General features: G+C 38.7%; 1 pseudogene; it reads left to right on the top strand.

The window, feature by feature from the left end:
• The first annotated feature begins 446 nt into the window (after window positions 1–446).
• Window positions 447–22,548, top strand: LOC122663221 (annotated as a pseudogene).
• The last annotated feature ends 1,037 nt before the right edge of the window (window positions 22,549–23,585 follow it).

The raw sequence follows: 23,585 nt of genomic DNA, 5'->3' as shown, positions 1-23,585 counted from the left end.
AATTTAGACGACAATTTTCCAGATTTATAATGCGACTGATGACAGATGAGTGACTGGGACTCAACTTGGGAGGTGGGTTCCTCCGTCTCTTTTCTCTTTTTTCCCATTTCAGCTTGGGACCACTGGTCATCAACATCAGCCACTCTCAATATTTTACCGTTGTGGCAGGGAGAAATGGATCCACATACTGAGTCCTTTGAAATTAAGCTGTTTCGCACCCACATGGCCAAATGTGATGTGAACAGGTCTGAGTTTGAAACTACGGAAAGTGAACATCAAACGCAATTCCAACTCCAAGTAAAAATGCCCTAGCTAGCAGTTCCTACCTCAACTCAATATAAGGAAGGAGGGGGGTGGGGGTGAGAGGGATCTATATATATGTAGAGAGAGAGAGAGAGAGAGAGAGAGAGCATTCGTTAGATCCACCAAAAAACTTGAGCGTAGTCATGGTTCTGAATCTTCTTCCGATAGTACTGCTTATTCTTTTTTCATTAATAGTTTCAATAGGCGTTGCGGTTACACCATCAGTCCGGCTGGGTTGCGAGGAGAAATGCGGAAACGTAACCATACCTTACCCATTTGGAATGAAAGAAGGATGCTTCAAGGATCATGGTTTTCGTATTAAATGCGAGGTCCGGAATGGCAGCACTGGGGGCATCAAACCCTATATAGGAGATTATGATTATAAAGATGCTGGTGACGTACAGGTTCTTGAGATATCATTCTTGGAAGCCCAAGTCATAGTGGATGCTGGTGAACTTTCTTCTACTCAATGCTTCAATGCTACAGGACTGAGAACAGAAACTTGGGAATATTACTGGTTTAATTTGCAAAATTTCCCATTCACGTTTTCAGCCACCCGCAACAAGTTCATAGGCATCGGATGTGACACCGTGGCTTACATAACCGATGATGAGCGCAAGAACTTCACGAGTGGGTGCGTCTCTGAGTGCAATGGGTTGGATAGTGTGACAAACGGGTCTTGCTCTGGAATTGGTTGTTGTCAGACCTCTATCCCTTCAGGTCTCAAAAATTTCAACGTCAGCCTTACTAGTTTATATAATCACTCAAGGAATAATACTTGGAAGTTCAACCCTTGCAGCTTTGCTTTCTTGGCCGATCAAACCTCTTTTACCTGATATATCAGACCTTAAGGCTGATAGATTCAACAGATCCAAATCTCATGTGGTGTTGGACTGGGCAATTGGGAATCAAACATGTGAAGAAGCACTTCTTCGTCATCAATATTCCTGTGGTCCAAATAGCCGTTGCTCTAATTCAACTCATGGCCTCGGCTATGGCTATCGGTGTCACTGCAACGATGGTTTTGAAGGCAACCCTTATCTAGGATGCCAAGGTAAATTAGTTTTCATTTTGTTGATAATTGGTAGACAGCATAATCTTGTTTGTAAGTGTATATGTTGGTTGATTATTTAATTTTATTTTTTTTAGAAAAAGCTTTGGTGCAATGGTAAGGTTGCTCCATGGTGATCAAGTAGTTAGAGGTTCAAGTCTCAAAACAGCCTCTCTGCAAAATCAGGGGTAAAAGGATGCGTACTTTATGACCCTCCCCAAGGATTCTGATCCTCTACTGCCGCATTCCCATCCTTCCTCACACAGGTAGGGGTGCAATGACGGCCCAACCCCACCCTTGCAGGGTGCTCAGGTAGTGGTTAGGGCGGTCATTGTGCCAATGGGCAAGTGGCAGTAGAGGAACCAAATTGCCCTCCCCAACCCCCCCAAGTGGCGGTAGCCTCGTGCACTGGATATGCTCTTTTTTATTCTTTTTTTAATCTTTTTTTACTGAGTTTCCTTCCACCCATGGTGAATGAGATCCCATTCACCGCAAAGTGGGAGAGAGCAGGAATAGGTATCGTGAGGGTATTTTGGAACATACGAAAACCCTAGGAGGAGTTTGTGAATCCTAGGATGGTGGGTGAACCAGTTTTTTTATTTTTTTTAATAATACGTCTCTATTGTTTTCTATTCCAACAATTTAGGTGTACTTCACTTTGGACTCGATGCTATAGCTTTGTTTTCATTTTTTTATGGATTTCAAACTTTTTAAAATAGCTAAATGAGGTTGGGGCAATTTCGAAAGTTTGTTTTTATTTTATTCTTGCGTGGCATTAGTACTAACCAACTTTGGAGATTAAAATCTACTTATCTTGTAATTTTCGTTCTTAACTAGTGGATCTAAGAAATTTTATAGATGTTAAAGCTGCACAGATTTTGGTTTTATCAATTGAAATTAACAAATTTTCATTGTTTGTGTATCTATCGCGGGTGTGTTGGATTCCCAAAGACATCAACGAATGTGATCAGAAACGACCCAATAATTCTTGCTATTGGAATGCAATTTGCACTAACACCAATGGGAGTTACAAATGCTCTTGTCCACGAGGCTACCATGGTGATGGCTGGGTAAATGGAACTCGGTGCAACAAAATTCTAAATGCTCGTTCGTTGATAGGCATTATTGCAGGTATTGCCAATGTTCTTTTAAGGAGAAATGTTCTCTGGGTGGGATGCAGGGCCACGCCCACACACATGGGGTTGGAAATGGCCAGTGCGCCTCCCATGAATGGTGGAAATTCCATCCCCCAATATGGTTGGGCGCTGGCCGTCATTGGGTGCTGCATGCAACGTAGCACCTGCATCCTACGCAGAAAACACTCCCCTTAATTCCGGGATTTGGGAACCCTGGCCAGAATCCTTTCTTGTGAGCTGTGAATAGTGTAAATCCATTTCTTCTTAATTCTATTTTCTATGGTTTCGATCGATTTTGTCTAATCTTGCCTGAATCTAATTTACCCAATAACAATTATTGACCGAATATTGAGTTTACTCTCAATATTCGGATTTCTTTCATTGCAAATCTGCATGTGCATGTAATCTTGTATATCTCTAGTATTATCACATGTACATATCTATGTAATCTTGCATTATCACATGTGCATATCCTTGTAATCTTGCATTATCACAGGTGCATATCTTTGTAAGATTGCATATCATGCATATCCCTTGTAATCTCCCATTATCACATGCGTATATCTCCACAATCCTCTCTTATCACATGTGATAATAGTTGAGAATATTTCATACCATAGCTAGGGCCATTGATTGTATAACTATATATTATATCCTCCATTGAGAGACGAATAGATTGGACAACACATTGAAATCCAACAACAATTGAGAGAGAGAGAGAGAGAGAGAGAGATCTCATGTTTGATCCCGAGTGACAAAGATTCAACTCATGAGTCTAGTAAACCATGCAAACAACCGTTAGCTCGGATGGTTGGAGGCATTGCCGGTTGAGTGCATGCCTCCCAGAGGTCAAGGGATCGTCTCTTGCATTTGTGTCATAGTGGTACTTGTAGGATTTTATGGGCTTGTCTTAACCTTCCCTTCTAATTTAGATTAGGTTAGGACTGACCAAAAAAGGTGAACCATGTATATGTGACCAGCAACAGTTTTGCTGCTTAAGCTTAAAGTGGGTATTGTGCACCCTAGATTTTGTAAGTGAGATTGAGCTAATAAAATTTGTGTAAAAAAATATTTTACTTGCAAATTTTATTATTATTTCAAAGGAGGAAGAACACCAACTGGTGCTGTGTCTGAGCGTGTACCTCTGCGGGGGGGGGGGGGGGGGGGGGGGGGGGGGGGGGGGGGGGGGGGGGGGGGGGGGGGGGGGGGGGGGGGGGGGGGGGGGGGGGGGGGGGGGGGGGGGGGGGGGGGGGGGGGGGGGGGGGGGGGGGGGGGGGGGGGGGGGGCTAGGGGGGGGGGGGGGGGGGGGGGGGGGGGGGGGGGGGTTGGGGGGGGGGGGGGGGGGGGGGGGGGGGGGGGGGGGGGGGGGGGGGGGGCGAAAAGGCCACCACACCCCTAGACTTTTCAACCTTTCTAGGGGGTGTGGCAGTCTTTTCATACCGAGCTGTGTCTAGGCGTAAGTCCATGCCCACACACAGCACCGGTTACCGTTCCTTTTCCCTTATTTCTTTTATTTAGAAACAAATAGAGCCTTAAACAAAAAAAAAAAAACAAATAGACTGGTGGTTTATAGTTGGACACGTATATGTTGGCCTTCAATCGTACACCCAATGAAATAGTAATTGGCCTAAGGTATCTGACCATTTTTTTAATTTATATAATGTGAAAATCCTAGGTCCAACCCAAGCCCATTTGAATACTGAACATAAACATATGTATGAAGCCCTGCCGGGGGCAGGAAAGGCATTACATCTCTACCCAAACAAAATCCTTAGTTTTAAAAAGGAAAGTTGAAGATCAAAAAGTAAAATTGTACATCTAAATCTATTTTTTGTGCAGGTACCAGCGCAAGCTGCACCTTTGTTCTACCTGTCTTCATCTGGTTTTTGTATTGGGCAATTAAAAAAAGACGACTCATCAAACTTAGAGAAAAATTCTTCCAACAAAATGGAGGTATGCTATTACAGCAACAAATAGCTTCCTATAAAGGAGTTGAAGATATTGTCAAAATTTTCACCATAAAAGAGCTAAATAAGGCAACCAATAACTTCCATGAGAGTCGAATTGTTGGCTGTGGAGGGTTTGGTACAGTTTTTATGGGAATCGTATCCGGTGGCAAACTTGTTGCCATTAAGAGATCCAAAATGATAGACAAAAGCCAGATTATACAGTTTATAAATGAGGTTGATATCCTCTCTCAAATCAATCATAGACACGTGGTCAAGCTTTTGGGGTGTTGCCTAGAGACAGAGGTTCCCTTGTTAGTTTACAAGTTTATCTCCAATGGGACCCTCTTCCAACATATACATGGGGAGAATCAAGCATCCTCTCTTTCTTGGGAACAACGTTTAAGAATAGCAGCAGAAACAGCCGAAGCACTAGCCTATTTGCACTCTTATCATTCAGTACCTATCTTTCATAGGGATGTCAAGTCTTCTAATATACTATTGGATGATAATTATAAGGCTAAAGTGTCTGATTTTGGAGCTTCAAGATTGGTTCCTGTGGATGAAACTCAAAAGACCACAGTAATTCAAGGGACTCATGGGTACTTAGACCCAGAATGTTTTCCTACAGGTCAACTGACTGATAAAAGTGATGTTTATAGTTTTGGAGTTGTTCTAGCGGAGCTTTTGACTGGTAAAAATGCTATTTTATCAGACGGATCTGAGTATCATATAACCTTAGCAAAATATTTTGTATCTTTAGTAAAAGATGGGAATCTTTTTCGTATTCTTGATGAACAAATAGTAAATGATGGGAATAGAGAACAGTTATTGTTAGTTGCTGAGCTTGTAAAAAATTGCCTAGAGGATAAAAGAAAAGATAGGCCGACAATGAAGAAAGTTGCAAAGGAGCTTGATTCTTTGAACATGTTATATGAGCAACCATCATTACAGCAGAATCAGGAGGAGACTGAACTTTGTCCAGGTGAACCATCGACATGTTCTACTGAAGCAGCCCTTAAAATAGAGATTGGTTATAGTTTGTCTGATGATGATCTTAGCCAAAATGACAAGGTAATTGTTTTTTTTTTTTTTTTTTTTCTTTCTTTTCTCTTCATTAATGATTCCATTTTAGCAAAAAAAATAAGAGGCACATGGCTATGACCCACTTGGGTCTTAAGAATGAGTTGTCTCATTTGGGATTTCCTCCTTTATTATGACATGTGTGAATCTTTGGGATAATTGTTTTCTTATTATTGTTGGTGTTAAAAAATTTTATCCTAATAGTAAGTTTTTTTTCGTATAGGTGAGAAGAAAGACATACTAGTGAGTACTTAAACACTTCAAGGCTTCTCCTATGCTTGGATGCTAAAAGAGTTGTGGTTTTTAGTTTTTTTCTTCTAGATGTTCTTATTATGTGGATTGGAAGTTTAAGCATGTTGGCTTAGATTTTATAAAAATGTCGTTATTTTTTTGTCTTTATTTTATTGTGTGATAGTCAATGTGTGAGAACTTATAATAATTTGGAAGCTTTGGTTTAAGTCTTTGTGGGGTTTTCATCGGTTTTTCTTCCTTGGTTATTAGACTTTTGTGTTCAATTGTAGTTATTATCTTTTAATTGATAATGGAATCTTTTCCTCATGAGAAAAAAAAATAGAAAAAAATTTATCATAGAAAGAATGTTATTTAGTGAATCCATTGTTAAAATGAGTGTAATAGGAGTACTTACAGGTTTGACCTCTTTCATGCCAAAAACACTCCAATACTTTCTCCATATATTTTTGCTGAGATAGTCACAACTTTCTTACTTTTTTATTCCTCTTAATCTCCATTCTAATAACTCCAACCCCTATTATCCAAAGTCAAAAATACCCTTTCCTAGTCCAATCCGAAGGTCAAATCCCTTTGATGAAGAAATCAAACTCATTGTAAAAGAGTAGGACCAAGTTTCTTTTCACCTAGAGTGAATAGGGAAATCTTTACATCTAAGAGATCTAACATTTTGGATTAGCATGAGAAAAGTATTGGCCTTGTAAAATACTTGTGAGAGTATTATTTGGTCCGTAGTCCTACGAATAGGTGATACATGCACTAGAAAAGAGAATAGATTTTTCGTGTAAAAAAAGTGTTGTAATCGTGGTTCTAGTGCACGGTGTCAGATCAATTATTGGTCTCCTACAAAACCGATATGATAACAATACAGTATTGGCATGGATCGATCATATTAGACAAAAATTTTCCTGATTTCCCTTAAAAATAGGATTTTTAATTGTTTTACTTCTTGTTTGTACCGTGTCACCGATATGATATTAGAATCGGCCACTAGCAAAATCATTACATATTGCCAAATACGGGCGACACAATACCGATACCTCAAAGTCTCAAACCATGGTTGTAATGTTGTTGAGCTTTGAAACAAGAAAGATGAGAATAATTGAGATTCACAAATTATGCATGAATAAATGGACAACGTCATGTACTTCAAAATATTGATTACTTGTTAAACCCTGTGAATCATGTGAAAGTAGGATACTCAAAATTCGGGGTCAAAGAGTTTCATCAAACGTTCTTGGTGGACATTCCCATAGAATATATATTCCATCTGAGCGGCTGTGCCTTGTTCACGTATGCTCACATACGCGAACATTCCTTGCACTCTTTCCTACCCATATTGCCTCAAGACCGATATGGGCACCAGTACCTATACCTATAATAACCTTGTGTGGGAATGGTATTGCTGAATTAAGTCTCAGGAAAAAGATTGCTAACTAGTTGCATTATTGTTGTGTATAGACACAGGATCGTGCGAAATTACTGTTCAACCTTCAGTGAACTAAAAACTCTCATTCAGTTAAATGCACTTGCACGCTTTGTTATTGGCCCTCCATGATGATGCAGATGTTACCGGACCAGTTAGTGTTTTCTTGCCCTTAAGTCTTAGCCATGGACTGTGGAGCAAACAAACTATTGACGAAATCTGGATACTCCGGAAACGGAAAATTTTAGGTTTTTTTTTTTGACTTAAAAACTTCATCTGTTTCTTGCAAATAATTGGATTCTAGAGAAGGAAACAATTGGATTGGCAGTGGCGGTCGGCCAGGTCTCCCACAGGTAAGTATACCCCCAAACCCTTCACTCCTCCAACTTCCCTCACCTTCTCGGCTCTCACGACCAGAATCTATTACTCCCTAAACCCGCTGCCGGATTTCCTGTACCTATCGTCTATCACTAACTGAACCCAACTCCATCTATTACCCCCACACGACTTCCCTCACCTTCAATGGACTTCAATGTTACCATTGTTTTGCAGAAACCAAAACAACTTTCTTTGCCATGCATTAAAACTCGTATTCTCCTCAACTCAAATCTCAAATTTGAAAATAAAAAACAAATTAATGAAAGAATGAATAAAAACGAACAGAACCCCAGCTTTCAATCGTTCCATCTCCTTAGCAGAGGAGGAAAGGCGCAAAAAGTAAGAAAAAAAAAAACAAGGAAAAGAAAATTTCAAATCCTTGATCTGCAACTCTCCAACTAATGAGTTTCATATCATCATCTCTACCCAAAAAAAAAAAAAATTATATAGCAAGTCATTTCTCCTAAACGAAATCATAGAAACAAAGTTGTATAAAACCTAAATTCTACAAGCACGGAATTAAAAATGAGCGATTCTTATCTCCCCTTTTCAAGTAATAGAATTAACTATAAAAGCACTTTCTTCTCATCCGACCCATAAAAATCGTTCAATCTCTAAAGAATCTCCACTTGGGCTTTGAGGAAGACGATGTAATTTGCAGTTTCTTCAAACAATCGATTAGCTTTTATCTCTCCGTTCCTGGTATCAAATTCTTCAGAGCCTCCATTTGGCAGACATACCTAAATCTATTGCCTTTACTGGAGCTTGTTTTGGATATTCCACGCAAGCTTCTTCGATTCCTTCTCTGAACAGTTGCAGAGATGGGAAGGCCTTCGTTCGACTAAGGAAGGATAAGTTTCAATTGTTTTAAGGGGAAGGGCAAAATAATCTTTTAATTCTTTAATTTTATTGACAGGGATAAAATGAATATTTTACTAAGGAAGTAACACGGACATTTAGAGGTAAAACGGACATTTTAACTTGGGAAAAAATCATGGACACCCCCTGAAAGTATCCAATATTTAAAAAACTTACCATATTTGGTCAAAATGTCATAGACACCCCAAACGTTAAGCACAGTTAGTACCCAAAGGTGAAATATCCATTTTACCCCTTAGTTATTTAAATAAAAGGATAAAATTGTCATTTCATCTTCTTCCCTAAATATCCATTTTACCCCTTAGTTATTTAAATAAAATGACAAAACTGTCATTTCATCTTCTTCTCTATATGGCTCCGGCTCCGGCGACCATCACCTGCTCCGATGACAATCAGTCTGTTTAAGTACATTCCCCAATTTACTAATGAAAGCCATTGTCAGAACCTTCAAGAGGACGAACGAACTCACTAGAGTTCTCAGGGGTGTGGTTTCCCTCCCCATGACAGAGAAACTTCAAGGCGGCGCAACCTTATGCGGCAGAGCATCCTCTCGTCGGCGCAACCCCATGCAACAGAGCACCCTCACGGGACTTAGGGTTCGAAGCTACTCCTCCATCTCTCAGGGATTGTGGTTTTCCTCCCCGCGACGGAAAAACCTGACGGCGACGCAACCTATTGTGACGGAGCACCATCTCTGCAGCTCAACCTCATGCGATGGAGCACCCTCACTCAACTTTTTCCCCATTTCTATTATTCCTCGTTCCATCTTTCAAACCCTTTTTCCCATTTGATTTTCAAAACCCCAACACCTTTCCAAAACCAAAACCCATTTCTTCCATCCTATTTTTCCCAAAGCCCATCGACTAAATCCCTATGCCAAACCCAGCCGAATCCATTTCTTTGATCTTCCATTGGTTTCCCAAAACCCACCGACCTCAAAGCTTTCTATTCTTCCTATTTGTCCTCTTCATTTCACTAAATCTGAAGTAGAAATCCAACGTTCCCATTTTCGATCTCCATCTCCATCATCTAGCATAGGAAGTGGTATTGCCCCCGACAATGAAATTCGGTACCTTTTTCTCTGGAAAAGCGAGGGTTTCAAAGAGTAGAATACCACCAGTTGATCTTGAACCATATGTGATTATGTAAGGACGGCAGATCTGTGAACAATTTCTCGAATTGGGTTCGCAACCACTGCATCTCGATTGAACGTCAGAGCTGTGAAGACAACTGCATTTCGGATTTTGATTATGTTTTGCCCTCTACCATAACTTGGATTTTGAAAGCAATATTTTGCAAATTCTTTTCGAGTTGACATTTAATAACAAAGCCTAAGGGGCATATTTGTCCATGAAATTTAGGCCCATCCAATCTAGGACGTGGCAATTGATGCCATTTAAATTAAGTATAAAAAGTTTTTACCACTAGTGTGTCATGTCAGGACTGAATTTCCCTTTTATTTTTTGAAATAAATTAATATCAATTCATGTGTATTCACTAATGACATCTTCCATCTCTATGATGGCTCGAAGTATCAGTATCGATACCTGGCCATTATAGTAGCGTATCAGCTGATCCTATCTGATTCACAACTCTACTTTTGTTTGGGGGATGAGAGAGATAGACACAAGGAGTGCTGGTGTAGACAAGCTTCCAAATAGGGAATAACTTCTCTTCTTATTTTTATATTGGGGAAGTAGTTTTCTGTATGGGAGTATGGTCTACGCCAGCACTCCCATGCGTCTGTCTCTCTCCTCCTCAAAAGAAGGGGACAGAGGTGTCTTTTCAAATGGAGAGGAGAGAGATACACTCATGGGAATGCTGGTATCGGCCAAACTCCCGGACAGAGAACCTTCTCCCTTTTATATTATGAGAAAAAAGTTTTCTGAGCCACTGGTGCAAGGTACACTAGCATCCCTATGTCTATTACTCTCCTCCAAACTTTTTTGTCCGAGCCAAAAATCAGCAAAGTATATTAGAATAGAGAATAGAAGTACAAAATTAATCTCCATACATATACACGGATGACAAACATAATCAATCAAAAAGCATTAGTCAGTAATTCCCTCCCATGAGAGCAAAGAATTCTTCTTCAAAGATGGAAGCAACACCAATGTAAACGAGAAACAAAGATTCGGCTGCCCAGCATAATTCTTGAAAATTACGCCATATGACCTGGAATACCTAGAGCACTGCCATCAATGTTAAGTTTAACCCATCCTCTAAATTTGATAATGACCTTGTTGTCCTCCCATGCATGAAAATGACCTTCAGGGAAAAAAAAAACTTTATCTGGTTGCATGCTTGCGCGAGACACAGGCCCCCTCCCCCCTAAACAACTGTCCCACCCCTTTAAAAAATGAAAAATCTCCCCCCCGGTCAATGCCTCTGCCCATCCCCTCATTGATCCCATTCTGGAATGCGACTAGGCAGCATTCTTCTTCCTATTATTTTATTTTTAAAAATATCAATACCCAAGCTGATCCAAAAAAGTGAATTGATAAAACGGTTAGACATTGTTGTTTTAGTTCTGCAGTCCAACGTTTCAAGGGGAATAGGAAGTTACAACATAATGCAATCTCGTTGGACTAGGCCACTAAAATATAGGATCGAAGAAATCAATTCCTCCCCAAAATTTAACTCTTAGATAGAATTTCTAATTCCTAAAATATAGGAATGTGATTATGTGAACTATAGAAATCGGTTATGGGCTGCTTGCATTTTCTTAGGGTTGCCATATATGTTGTCTAAATCGTGATCGTTCAAGTGAGATCTTCTTGATGTCAAATTTAGATGGCAAAGAGTGAATCGGCCTTGATGATGTGGCCTAGTCTAAACCGATGAAGCTTGATCTTGGCTCTATTTAGCAGGCAGATCTGGGCCTGCATCACAACAGGAGGCCACAATTGAAAATGATTTCACTTGATGCCCCAACATCCACCGGGTCCCGCCCATGGTTTGTAATCTTGGATCGGATCAGCCGAGATAGATCCCAAGACCAATCTGATACACCTGTACAGACAAGAGTAAAAAGGTAAAAAATAGTGTTTTTCTTACAAAAAACATAAGGGTAAATGCGTCATATTTGGGCTGATTCGGGACGATACCAATCCTGAGACGGATTTGATATGGACCTGGCTTCCCTCCAGCCATGGTGGGAGCTGGAGGATCCAGCCTGGCCAAAACAAGGGGGGTTTGGTTATTTTATAAGGAGGGGCCTGCCTGTGAAATGACCCAAACACCCTTGTTTTGGCTGGGCTGGATCCTTCAGCTCCCGCCATGGTTGGAGGAGAGCCAAATTCATCTGAAACACATGTATGGAAAGGGGGAGAAAAAGAAAGTAAAAAAGAGCTTTTTTACGAAAAAAACAGGGGCAAATGCCTCTTATTTAACCTGATTCTGGGTGATACCGCCGAGACACCGATCCAATCCTAATACTAAGATTATGAACCATTTATCTGCCCCTCCATTTCCTCCATTTCATCTTATAGGGGGCAGAAATGATCACCTTAAGTACCTCCTGTCTGAACACACACACTACTCGAGTGGGATCCACTCCCCCCTATTAGAAGAAATGGAGTAAATGGAAGGACAGATAAATGGAGATGATAATTTTCCAGATTTATAATGCCACTGATGACGATGAGTGACTGGGACTCAACTTGGGAGGTGGGTTCCTCCCTCTCTTTTCTCTTTTGTCCCATTTCAGCTTGGGACCACTGGTCATCAACATCAGCCACTCTCAATATTTCATCATTGTGGCTGGGCGAAATGGATCCACATAATGAGTCCGTCGAAATTAAGGTTGTTTGGCACCGAAATGGCCAAATGTGATGTAAACAAGTCTGAAACTACGAAATGTGAACATCAAACGCAATTCCAACTCAAAGTGAAAATGCCCTATCTAGCCACAGAACTATTGCCCAGATTATCGTAAACGAATATAGGTTCAAGTGATATCCCTCACACTCATACATTGAGTTGAGCAAAGTCCACAGATTTTTCTGATCTGAGTTAGTGGCCAAATGACGTGTCCCTAACTATGGCTTCATTGCAAGGGAAATTAAAGGGAAGTAAAGTGAAAATTTTCAATCTTAAAAAAGAAACTTTTGTAAGCATTACCTCATGTGACTATACCACTAATCCTAAATCATTCCATATTTAGTTAGTAAATTCCACTTTACTTCACTTCCCTTCCCTTTGATTCCCCTTGCAATGAACCTAGCCTATATAATTAACTTTAAATGGGTTTGATTTACTTCACTTCCCTTCTCTTTAACTCCACCAATGACATTACCATTAGTAGAGAGACAAATTTCAAAATAAATTAAAAGCTAGTAGAACCAAAATCTTGAATGCTCAATAGCATCCCAGGAGGCCTCTAATCTATCAAATTATGGAAGACCAGACTTAAAAAAGGATGATCGTTGTCTAGATGCAATTTTAACCATGTAGTCCACAATCAGATTTGCTTCTCTATAACAATTGATTATCTTTCAAGATATGTTTGATGGATATGGGATAAGACTTAAGAGCCACTCTTGAAAGAATGGAGTTGGGTTTCTGATATGATGACATGGTCGAATAAAAATGAGTGGCATACGTCCTCACACAAAAAATGACAAAGAATTGGAGTCCAAAAAGTTTGGAATCATCGTGCAGTACTACAGCTCACCAAAAGTAATAATAGATAAATAATTAAAAATTGAGTTTTTTTCCATCCAGGGTGAATGGGATAGGACGAGAGAAGGTGGGAGAAAGCATCATGAGGATGTTTTGGAAAAATAATAAATGGGATAGGACGAGAGAAGGTGGGAGAAAGCATCATGAGGATCTTTTGGAAAAATAATAAAACCTTATTAGGATTTGTGAAACCTAAGATGGTGTGTCTGAAAACGGTCCTCTAAAAATGTCTTATGACTAGGAACAGTTCCTAAGTTGACTGAATAGATCATCTTGTGTTCTTGATTAAGTCCAAAAAAATAAAATAAAGAGGGTGGGGTGGGGTGGGGTGGGGTGGGGTGGAGAGAGAGAGAGGTTCTTCCTTGCTTCCATAAGCTCATTGTGTTGATAGAGTACCACCACCAAGCATGTCCAATTTAAGGGTAGGGGACGTATGAGATGAAAGGCATAAGTGTGGAGACCATGGTTCTGAATCATTTGATGATGATACTACTTAGTTCTCTTTTGTCATTAATGTCAAATCTATTAGTTAAAACGCGTTTAAAACACGAATAAAATGGTGTACCAGTGACACAAGGTCATGACTGATGAGTGACTAGGACTCAACTTGGGAGGTGGGTTCCTCCCTCTTTTTTCTCCTTTTTGTTGGGGTTCCACGTGTTAGGCGGAAAAATAGTCCAACATCAGATAAGAATGGCGATGTGGGTGGATTAATAGGTACTTGGGCACCCTCTCCTAGAAGGCTAGCTTTTGAGGATGAGTTCTACCCAAGTCCCTAACAAGTGGAATCAGAGCCAAGGTTATGGCAGGGCCAAACTTGGGGAAAAACCAGGGTGTGGGAACCCTGTGTGATCTCAGAATGGTCCCGTGTGAAAGGGGAGATGGGGATAATCTCGATAGCTCTCACGTGGAGGGGTTAGGTTAATAGGTATTTGGGTATCCTCTCCTTAATGGTTAGCTTTTGAAGATGAGTTCTACCCAACTCCCTAACATCTTTCCTATTTCAGTTTGGGACCACTGACACAAGGTCATCAACATCAACCACTCTCAATATTTCATCATTGTGGCAGGACGAAATGGATCCACATAATGACTCCTTTCATTGTGAGGCTGAGGCTGTTTCGCACCCAAATGGCCAAATGTGATGTGAACAGGTCTCAAAGTTACGGAAAGAGAACATCAAACGCAATTCCAATTCAATGTAAAAATGCCCTTGCAAGCAGTTCCTATCTTAACTCAATATAAGGAAGGAGGGGGGTAGGGGTGAGAGGGATATTATATGTATAGAGAGAGAGAGAGAGAGAGAGAGAGAGAGAGAGAGCATTCGTTAGATCCACCAAAAAACTTGAGCGTAGCCATGGTTCTGAATCTTCTGATACTTCTTATTCTTTTGTCTTTAATAGTTCCAATAGCCGTTGCGGTTACACCATTAGTCCGGCTGGGTTGCGAGGAGAAATGTGGAAATGTAACCATACCCTACCCATTTGGCATCAAAGAAGGATGCTTCAAGGATCCTAGTTATCATATTAAATGCAAGGTCCGGAATGGCAGCACTGGGGGCGTCAAACCCTATCTAGGAGATCATGATTATGAAGATTATGGTGACGCAGAGGTTGTTGAGATATCAATTTTGGAAGCCCAAGTCATAGTGGAGGTTGGTCGAGTTTCTTCTACTGAATGCTTCAATGCTACAGGACTGAGAAATGAAACTCGCAAAAATTACTGGTTTAATCTGCTCGGATTTCCCCTCACGTTTTCAGCAAGCCGTAACAAGTTCATAGGCATCGGATGTGACACCGTGGCTTACATAACTGATGATGAGCGCAAGAACTTCACGAGTGGGTGCGTCTCTGAGTGCAATGGCTTGGATAGTGTGACAAACGGATCTTGCTCTGGAATTGGTTGTTGCCAGACCTCAATTCCTTCAGGCCTCAAAATTTTTGAGGTCAGCCTTAGTAGTTTGTATAATCACTCAAGGAATAATACTTGGAAGTTCAACCCTTGTAGCTTTGCTTTCTTGGCCGATCAAACCTCATTTACCTTTGATATATCAGATCTTAAGGCTGATAGATTGAAGAGATCGAGTTCTAAGGTAGTGTTGGACTGGGCGATTGGGAATCAAACATGCGAAGAAGCACTTCATCATGATTATTCTTGTGGTCCAAATAGCCGTTGCTCTAATTCAACTCATGGCCTCGGCTATGGCTATCGGTGTCACTGCTACGATGGTTTTGAAGGCAATCCGTATCTCCCTCAAATAGGATGCCAAGGTAAACCAGTTATCATTTTGTTTTGTGTTTTTTTTTGTTTCGGTAGAAAGTTATCATTTTGTTGATAATGGTAGACAGAACGATCTTTTTTGTAAGGTTGCTCCTTTGTGACCAAGTAGTTACAGGCTCTAATCTCGAAATAGCATCTCTGCAAAAACAGGGGTAAAAGTATGCGTACTTTATGACCCACCCCAAGGATTCTAGTCCTCTACTGCCGCCTGCGTACTTTTGTTTTGTTTTGTTTTTTATTAATACGTCTCTCTCTGTTGTTTTCGATCTATTCCTCTTTTTTTTGGTTTTTGAGGGGGTAATAGAAGCTTTGATTTTTACTCCTACAATTAAGGTGCACTTTCATCGGATTTCACGGTTTTTAAAATAGTTAAATGAGGTTGGGGCAATTTTGAAAGTTTGTTTTTTTTTTATTCTTGTGTGACATTAGTACTAAGGATGTCAAAAAGGAACCAAAACCGATTGTCGGAACCGGAATCAACTGTTTACAATTGAACCGAACCGCATCGTATAAAAACGACGCGATTTTGATTTCATAGGTTCTACTACCGATTCGGTTCGATTCAAAACCAAAAAACCATCAATTAACCGAATAGAAACCGAGTAGAAATCCGAGATTAGGAATATTCTTATTTGTTTAAGAATGGGCTTAAGCACTCTAAAATTTTAGGACTCTTTACTGAGGTTTTTTTGAATTTCATTTTGAGTGTCAAATTCATGAAGGGACGAAAGGTTTTAGTACGAGCATGCCTTAGTGGACTTTTTTACTGAATTGACAGGGATATGGATTGGTGATGTCCTCAGTTGGTTTTTCTTGCGGCACTTTGCGGCCTTGAGTAATCACTTAAAATTATCATCGCAACTAGCATGTCTAAGTGAACTTTGTCTAGAGTTAGATGTGTATGAAACAATATAATTTCTCCCACATAACAAGGATATGAAAAATAAATTAAAGGGTACAAAGGTGAAACAGGTATGACAAACCGCATGTAAACTGAATAACATAAACCAAATAGAAACCACTAAAACCGCACCGCATATAAAACGATTCTGATTTTGGGTGATTCTTATCCAATGCGATTTTAATTTTACCTTGCAAAATGTGTACCGAACGAGAATCGCACCGTATAATCAAAACCGCAGCATTTGACACCCTTAATTAGTACTAACCACTTTGGAGATTAAATAAATCTTTCTAAAATAAAAATTAGTGGATGTAAAACAAATTTGAAATCTACTTATCTTGTAATTTCCATTCTTAACTAGTGGGTCTAAGAAATTTTATAGATGTTAAAGCTGCATAGATTTTGGTTTTATCCATCGAAATTAACAAATTTTCATTGTTTGTGTATCTATCGCGGGTGTTGGATTCTCAAAGACATCAATGAATGTGATCAGAAACGACCCAATAATTCTTGCTATTGGAATGCTATTTGTACTAACACCATTGGGGGTTACAAATGCTCTTGTCCACGAGGCTACCATGGCAATGGCTGGGTTAATGGAACTCGCTGCAGCAAAATTCAAAATGCTCGTTCGTTGATAGGCATTATTGCAGGTATTGCCAATGTTCTTTTAAGGAGAAACCTTCTCTGCGTGGGACCCAGGGCCACGCCCACACACATGGGGTGGAAATGATTGGTGCACCCCCCATGAATGGTAGAAATTCCATCCCCCAATGTGCCTGGTTGCGGGCTGTCATTGGCTTCTGCACGCAGCGTGGCTCTGCGGACCACATCTGATTTAAATCTCAATAACAATTGATATATATATATATATATATATATATATAGAGAGAGAGAGAGAGAGAGAGAGAGAGAGAGATCCCATGTCCGATTCGGAGTTTTTGAACCTAAATCACTCATGGACAAAAATTCAACTCAGAGTCTAGTACACCATGCAAACAACCGTTAGCTAGGTTGGTTGGAGGCATTGCCGGTTGAGTGTACATGCCTCCCTGAGGTCAAGGGATCGATTCTCCCGGATTACATTTGTGCCATAGCAGCCCCCCTCTCCCCCCCCCCCCCCCTTTGGTAGTTGTAGGATTTTGTTGGCTTCTCTTAGCCCTTCCATTCTAGCTTATGAGATTAGGACTCATCAAATAAACAGCTAAACCACAAGCGTCAGTATATGTGACCAGCAACAGTTTTGGTGCTTAAGCTTAAAGTGGGTTTTGTCTAGGTCCAAATTGAAAATGCAAATTTGGATGAGCACTTAAAGCACCCTAGATTAAGGGTGTCAATTGGTTTGGTTTCGTTTTTGGGTTCTGTATCAGGATACAATATGTAGAAACAGAACCGAAGTCAAATAGATTTAAAAAACTAAATTATAACGGAACCAATTGGTTCAGTTCTTATTTGATTTTCAAATATTTGGTTTAATTTATTTAATTTTTTTTTTACAGTTTTGAAATTTCAGTTCAACCAATTCGGTTCTTATACAGTTTTGGTTTGGTTCAAGTTTTGTTGTATTATTCATTTCAAATCGATTGGGTTTGGTTCAACTCGACGGTTTCTTTAAAATTGAAACAAATTAAATTTCATTTTTCTAAAACCAAACTTGAACCGCTTTTTTCAATTCAGTTTTAAACGTCTGGTTTTCGATTCCTGTTCTAAAGTGACATCCTTACCCTAAGCCTTCCGCCAACTTTTTTCTCTACATTTTTTTAATCTTTATTTTTGTTCTGTTTTTTAAACTTCAAACATCTTTTTTCTCCTACATTCTATCTCATTGTAAGTGATTTTTTTTTTTTTTTATGGAAAGAAAATATTTATAAGATTAGCAAAGAGGAACACTTGTACAGTAGTCTATGCAGTAAAGGGTATGGGGGACAGTTGCTATAAAACATCTAAACCAGTTAACAAGAGAAGGATTAGTAATCTGCTTAAAGGAGACTTTAAGAATTCTTGCCGTAATCTTCAAAAAATAATCTAAAACTTCAAGGGGTCATGGGGAAAGAAAGGGATGGAGTTGGAAGAAGTCTTGGTAGCACCTCATTAGAGTACCAAACTTCTTTCAGCTTCAAACCTCTCAAGGCAGCAAAATCTAGTCCGTAGAGAATCCCAGTCAGCTCTGGTTCCAAAAAATGGTTGTTTTTACTTCGGCTGTCTGTCAAAAAAAGAAGTTTCCCATCTACCAAAAATCATTGTAAGTGATTTGAAGGAAAGGAAATTAGATTTAAGCAAAAATAAAAAATGGAAACTTTTTAGATCATTACTTAATGATTATGTAATTGACTCAAAAACTTACTAAATCTCTACAGTAAATTGTACTTCATTTTTCAATAAAATTCCTGTGATTTGAATTTGAAATATGTTTTAATTACCACAATTGAAAAGATTTTTAGTTAGTTACATAATCATTATTACAAAAATTTTCATTTCTTGTTTAAATTAATTACTTTTTGTAATTTTTCTATACCTGTGACCAACTAGATGATTCGATTAATTATTATGCATAAAAGTCAAGCACATTGAAAATGAGCTAAAAAATTAGTTTAAAAAAATATTTTACTTCAAATTTTATTATTATTTCTTAGGAGGAAGAACGCTAACTTGGTGTTGTGTGTGGGCGTGTACCTGCACCCACACACAACATGGTGCGAAAAGACCGCTGCATTCTTAGACTTTTCCACCTTTCTAGTGGGTGTGGCAGTCTTTTCATATCGAACTGTGTCTGGGGGTAAGTACGTACACGCCCACACACATTACCGGTAGCGTTCATTTTCGCTTATTTCTTTTATTTAGAAATAAATAGAGCCTTAAAAAACAAATAGACTGGCGGTATATAGTTGAACACATATATGTTAGCCTTAAATCGTAAGCCTAATGAAGACATAGTCATTGGCCTAAGGTATCCGACCATTTTTTTTAATTTATATAATGTTAAAATCCTAGGTCCAACCCAAGCCCATTTGAATACTGTACATAACCATATGTATGAAGCCCTGCCTGAGGCGGGAAAGGCATTACTACCTAAGGGTAAGGGTGTTAAAAGGTCCGGTTTCGGTTAAACGGTTCGATTTGATTCGGTTTTGACTGCTTGAGGGTGGAAACTGTAACCAGACCGTTTAGCTAAACGGATGCATATCCAAAACCGTAACCGTTTAATAAACGGTTTCGGTTATACGGTTTTTAAACGGTTTCGGTTAAATGGTTATATACGGTTTTACACAGTTTTCGGTTAAATGATTATACACGGTTTTCGATTAAATGGTTCTACACGGTTTTACACAGTTTGGGTTAGCCGGTTATGAATAACATCTCTGATTTACTAAATAGTTTAATAGTTTTCAAACCAAACCTCCTGTACTTTTTAATAGAAAATGGGTTGTAGCCTGTAGTGCCATCTCTTTTAATTAGTAAATACCTTCAATGGACGATGGATCCTATGAAAATGTTGTACCTTCAATCATTGTTTACCCTTTTTTTCTTTTTTCTTTTTGGGTAGAAAACGGTTTACCTTCTATTTACTAAGACTAATTAGTTATTAGTAATTATGAAGTTATTAGTTTTTTTTTTTTAAAGGAAATCATATATTGAAGAAACGTGACTTAGTGAGTTAGTGACTTAGTGGTTAGTACTTAGTAGTTGCTATTGCTAGGTTTTGGATCTTTTGGTGTTTGGTTTAAATGGTTATAATCGGTTGTAATTGGATTAAACGGCCTGAAACCGTTGGATTAATTGGTTAAAATCAGACCAAACCGTTTAGTTAAACGGTGGCATTTCTGAAACCATAACCAGACCATTTATTTAAACAGTCTGCCAATTCCAGTTTAAACGGTTCAGTTCGATTTCGGTAAACAGTTTCGATTTTGTTTTGACACCCTTACCTAAGGGTGTTAAATGGGTCGGTGCAAGTTTTTTTAGATAAAAAAAAAAAAAACAATGAACCGTTTAATAAATAGTTTCACATGTTGAAACTAAAAACATTTATAAACGGTTTTGGTTTAATCGGTTTTAAACTGTTTTGTAAGTGTTTTAACTTTTTTTATTCAAGCGGGTACTTTCCATTACATGGCTTTTATTTTATTTTTTATTCAAATGGAAGTATGAATTGAATTCTTTTATGCTTTCTTTAACTAATTGTTTATTTGTACAATTAAATATTTACAAATTATTTATTATTACCATTAATGCTTAATTATTACCATTACATATTACCAATATTTGTTCCTGTTTAAATGGTTTTCTAAACAGTTTACTATCGCTTTAAATGGTTCGATTCGGATTAAATAGTTTAACTAAACATTCTCAATTTTAAAACCAAAACCAAACCATTTATTAAACGGTTTAACGGTTCGGTTCAGTTTCGGTAAACGATTTCAGTTTGCTTTTGACACCCTTATTACTACCCATCACTAGTCGTCTTGCACACCTCTACCCAAACAAAATCCTCAGTGTTAAAAGGCAAGTTACAGAGCAAAAAGTAAAATTATACATATATCTAAATCTGTTTTTTGTGTAGGTACCAGTGCAAGCTGCACCTTTGTTCTACCTGTCTTCATTTGGCTTTTGTATTGGGCAATTAAAAAAAGACGACTCATCAAACTTAGAGAAAAATTCTTCCAACAAAATGGAGGTATGCTATTACACCAACAAAATGGAGGTATGCTTAGTTTACGAGTTTATCTCCAATGGGACCCTCTCCCAACATATACATGGGGAGAATCAAGCATCCTCTCTTTCTTGGGAACAACGTTTAAGAATTGCAGCAGAAACAGCCGAAGCACTAGCCTATTTGCACTCTTCTCATTCAGTACCTATCTTTCATAGGGACGTCAAGTCTTCTAATATACTACTGGATGATAATTATAAGGCTAAAGTAGCTGATTTTGGAGCTTCAAGATTGGTTCCTTTGGATGAAACTCAAAAAACGACAGCAATTCAAGGGACTCATGGGTACTTAGACCCAGAATGTTTTCCTACAGGTCAACTAACTGATAAAAGTGATGTTTATAGTTTTGGAGTTGTTCTAGCGGAGCTTTTGACTAATAAAAAGGCTGTCTTATTAGATGGATCTGAGGATCATATAACCTTAGCAAAATATTTTGTATTTTCAGTTAAAGATGGGAATCTTTTTCATATTCTTGATGAACAAATAGTAAATGATGAGAACAGAGAACAGTTATTGTTAGTTGCTGAGCTTGCAAGAAACTGTTTGGAGGATAAAAGAAAAGATAGGCCAACAATGAAGGAAGTTGCAAAGGAGCTTGATTCTTTGAACATGTTATATGAGCAACCATCATTACAACATAATCAGGAGGAGACTGAACTTTGTCCAGGTGAACCATCGACATGTTCTACCGATGCAACCCTTGAAATAGAGATTGGTTATAGTTTAACTGACAAGGTAATTTTTTTGGATAATATCCTTTGCACCATACAGCTTTTATGATCGATATAATGACATTTAAATCTTATCATATATACCTATTTTGGCATGAATATATTTGTTAACATTTAATTCTTAAAGTTATTCCACATATTCTTGCAAAAAACAAAAAACTGTTTTTTTTTTGCACCCAGATTTAATTAGTTGGGGGTAGTTTCCTGCTGACGGCAATACCGTAGGTGGGGCGGACTTGGATCTTGTGCAGCTGTGGCGGGAGCTGCACTGTGCAGCTCCAAAAACCACCCCAAATACAGGGGGAGGTGGTCATTTCACATGTGGGGCCTAGGTGGGACCCACCTATGAAATGACCACCTTACCCCTGTTTTTGCTATCATTTAGCGGTGCTGCACAGGTGCAGCTCCCGCCACAGCTGCATAAGATCCTTTTCCAGGTGGGGCTGCTTCTCTAAATTTATTTTTGCTGAGAATGTCCAGGTTTTCTGTTGATTCCTATTGTTTAATTTTTTTTTTTTTCCCCTTTTTTTTCTCTTCATTAATGAATCCTTTTAGCAAAAAACAAAAAACAAAAAAAGAGGGATATGGCTATGACCTAATGACCCTCTTGGGTCTTAAGAATGAGTTCTCATTTGGGATTTCTCCTCCTTTATGACGTGTTGTGTGAGCTTGTGGGATAATTATTTTTTATTGTTTGTGTTAAATTTAAGAAGAAAAAAAAGGGAGGTTTTCAATTTTTATCCTAATAATAGTTCTTTTTTCTGCAGGTGAGAGGAAAGGTATACTAGTGAATACGGATTGGGCTCCTCTTCTTGGAGGGCATCGCCCAATGAGTGTCCAATGAGGCATCCAACGGTTGGGCTATGTCGCACAATCCCGATGCATGTAAAGTTAGCCATTGGGATTTGTGTCACACAACACAGTCTTTGGATGCCTCGTTGCACATTCATTGGGCGATGCCCTTCAAGGAGAGAAGCCGAATCCACTGAGTACTTAAGAATTTCAAGGCTTATACTATGCTTGGATGCTGAAGGAGTTATGGTTCTTTTTTACTTCTAGATGTTCTTATACCGTGGATTGGAAGTTGAAGAATGTTGGTTTAGATGTCATAAAATTGTCGGGTTTTTTGTTTTAATCTCTGTATTTTATTATGTAATAATCAACGTGTGAGAATTAATAATAATTTGGAAGCTTGGCCTTAAGTCTTGGTGGGGGGTTTTCATTGGTTTTTCTTCCTTGGTTATTGGATTTTTGTGTTCAATTGTAGTTATTTTCTTTTAATTGATAATGGGATCTTTTTCTAACGAGAAAAAAATAAAAAAAAAATTTTATCACCAAAAAAGAATGTTATTTAATGAATTTATTGTTAAAATGAGATACAATAGGAGTACTTACAAGTTTGACATTTTTCATGCCAAAACACTAATACCTTATCAATATATTTCTTTTAAGATAGCCACAATTTTCTTATTTTTTTATTCTTCTTAATCTCCATTCCAATAACTCTGATCCTTATTGTACAAAGTCAAAAATACCCTTTCCTAGTCCAATCCAAAGGTCAAATCCCATAGATGAAGAAATCAAAATCTTTGTTTTTTCTTAATGAATCACCTAAATAGACTTGAACTTGTGCAAGATCCTTGGATGAATTTTTAATATGGGTCATCCAAGTGTGTGGATTTTGGCTCATGGATATGGTCGCATAAACAGATTTGGGCTTCTACAACTCACAAATAAACATTTGGCCTTTGTGCACATGGGCATGGACATATTACAATCTGGATTTTCTAAAACACAATGCATGCGATTTGCATTTTGATACTTG

This window comes from Telopea speciosissima, chromosome 5, assembly GCF_018873765.1.
Source record: "Telopea speciosissima isolate NSW1024214 ecotype Mountain lineage chromosome 5, Tspe_v1, whole genome shotgun sequence".
In the NCBI taxonomy this organism is placed as follows: Eukaryota; Viridiplantae; Streptophyta; class Magnoliopsida; order Proteales; family Proteaceae; genus Telopea; species Telopea speciosissima.
This window is presented reverse-complemented; position numbering and strand designations above follow the sequence as displayed.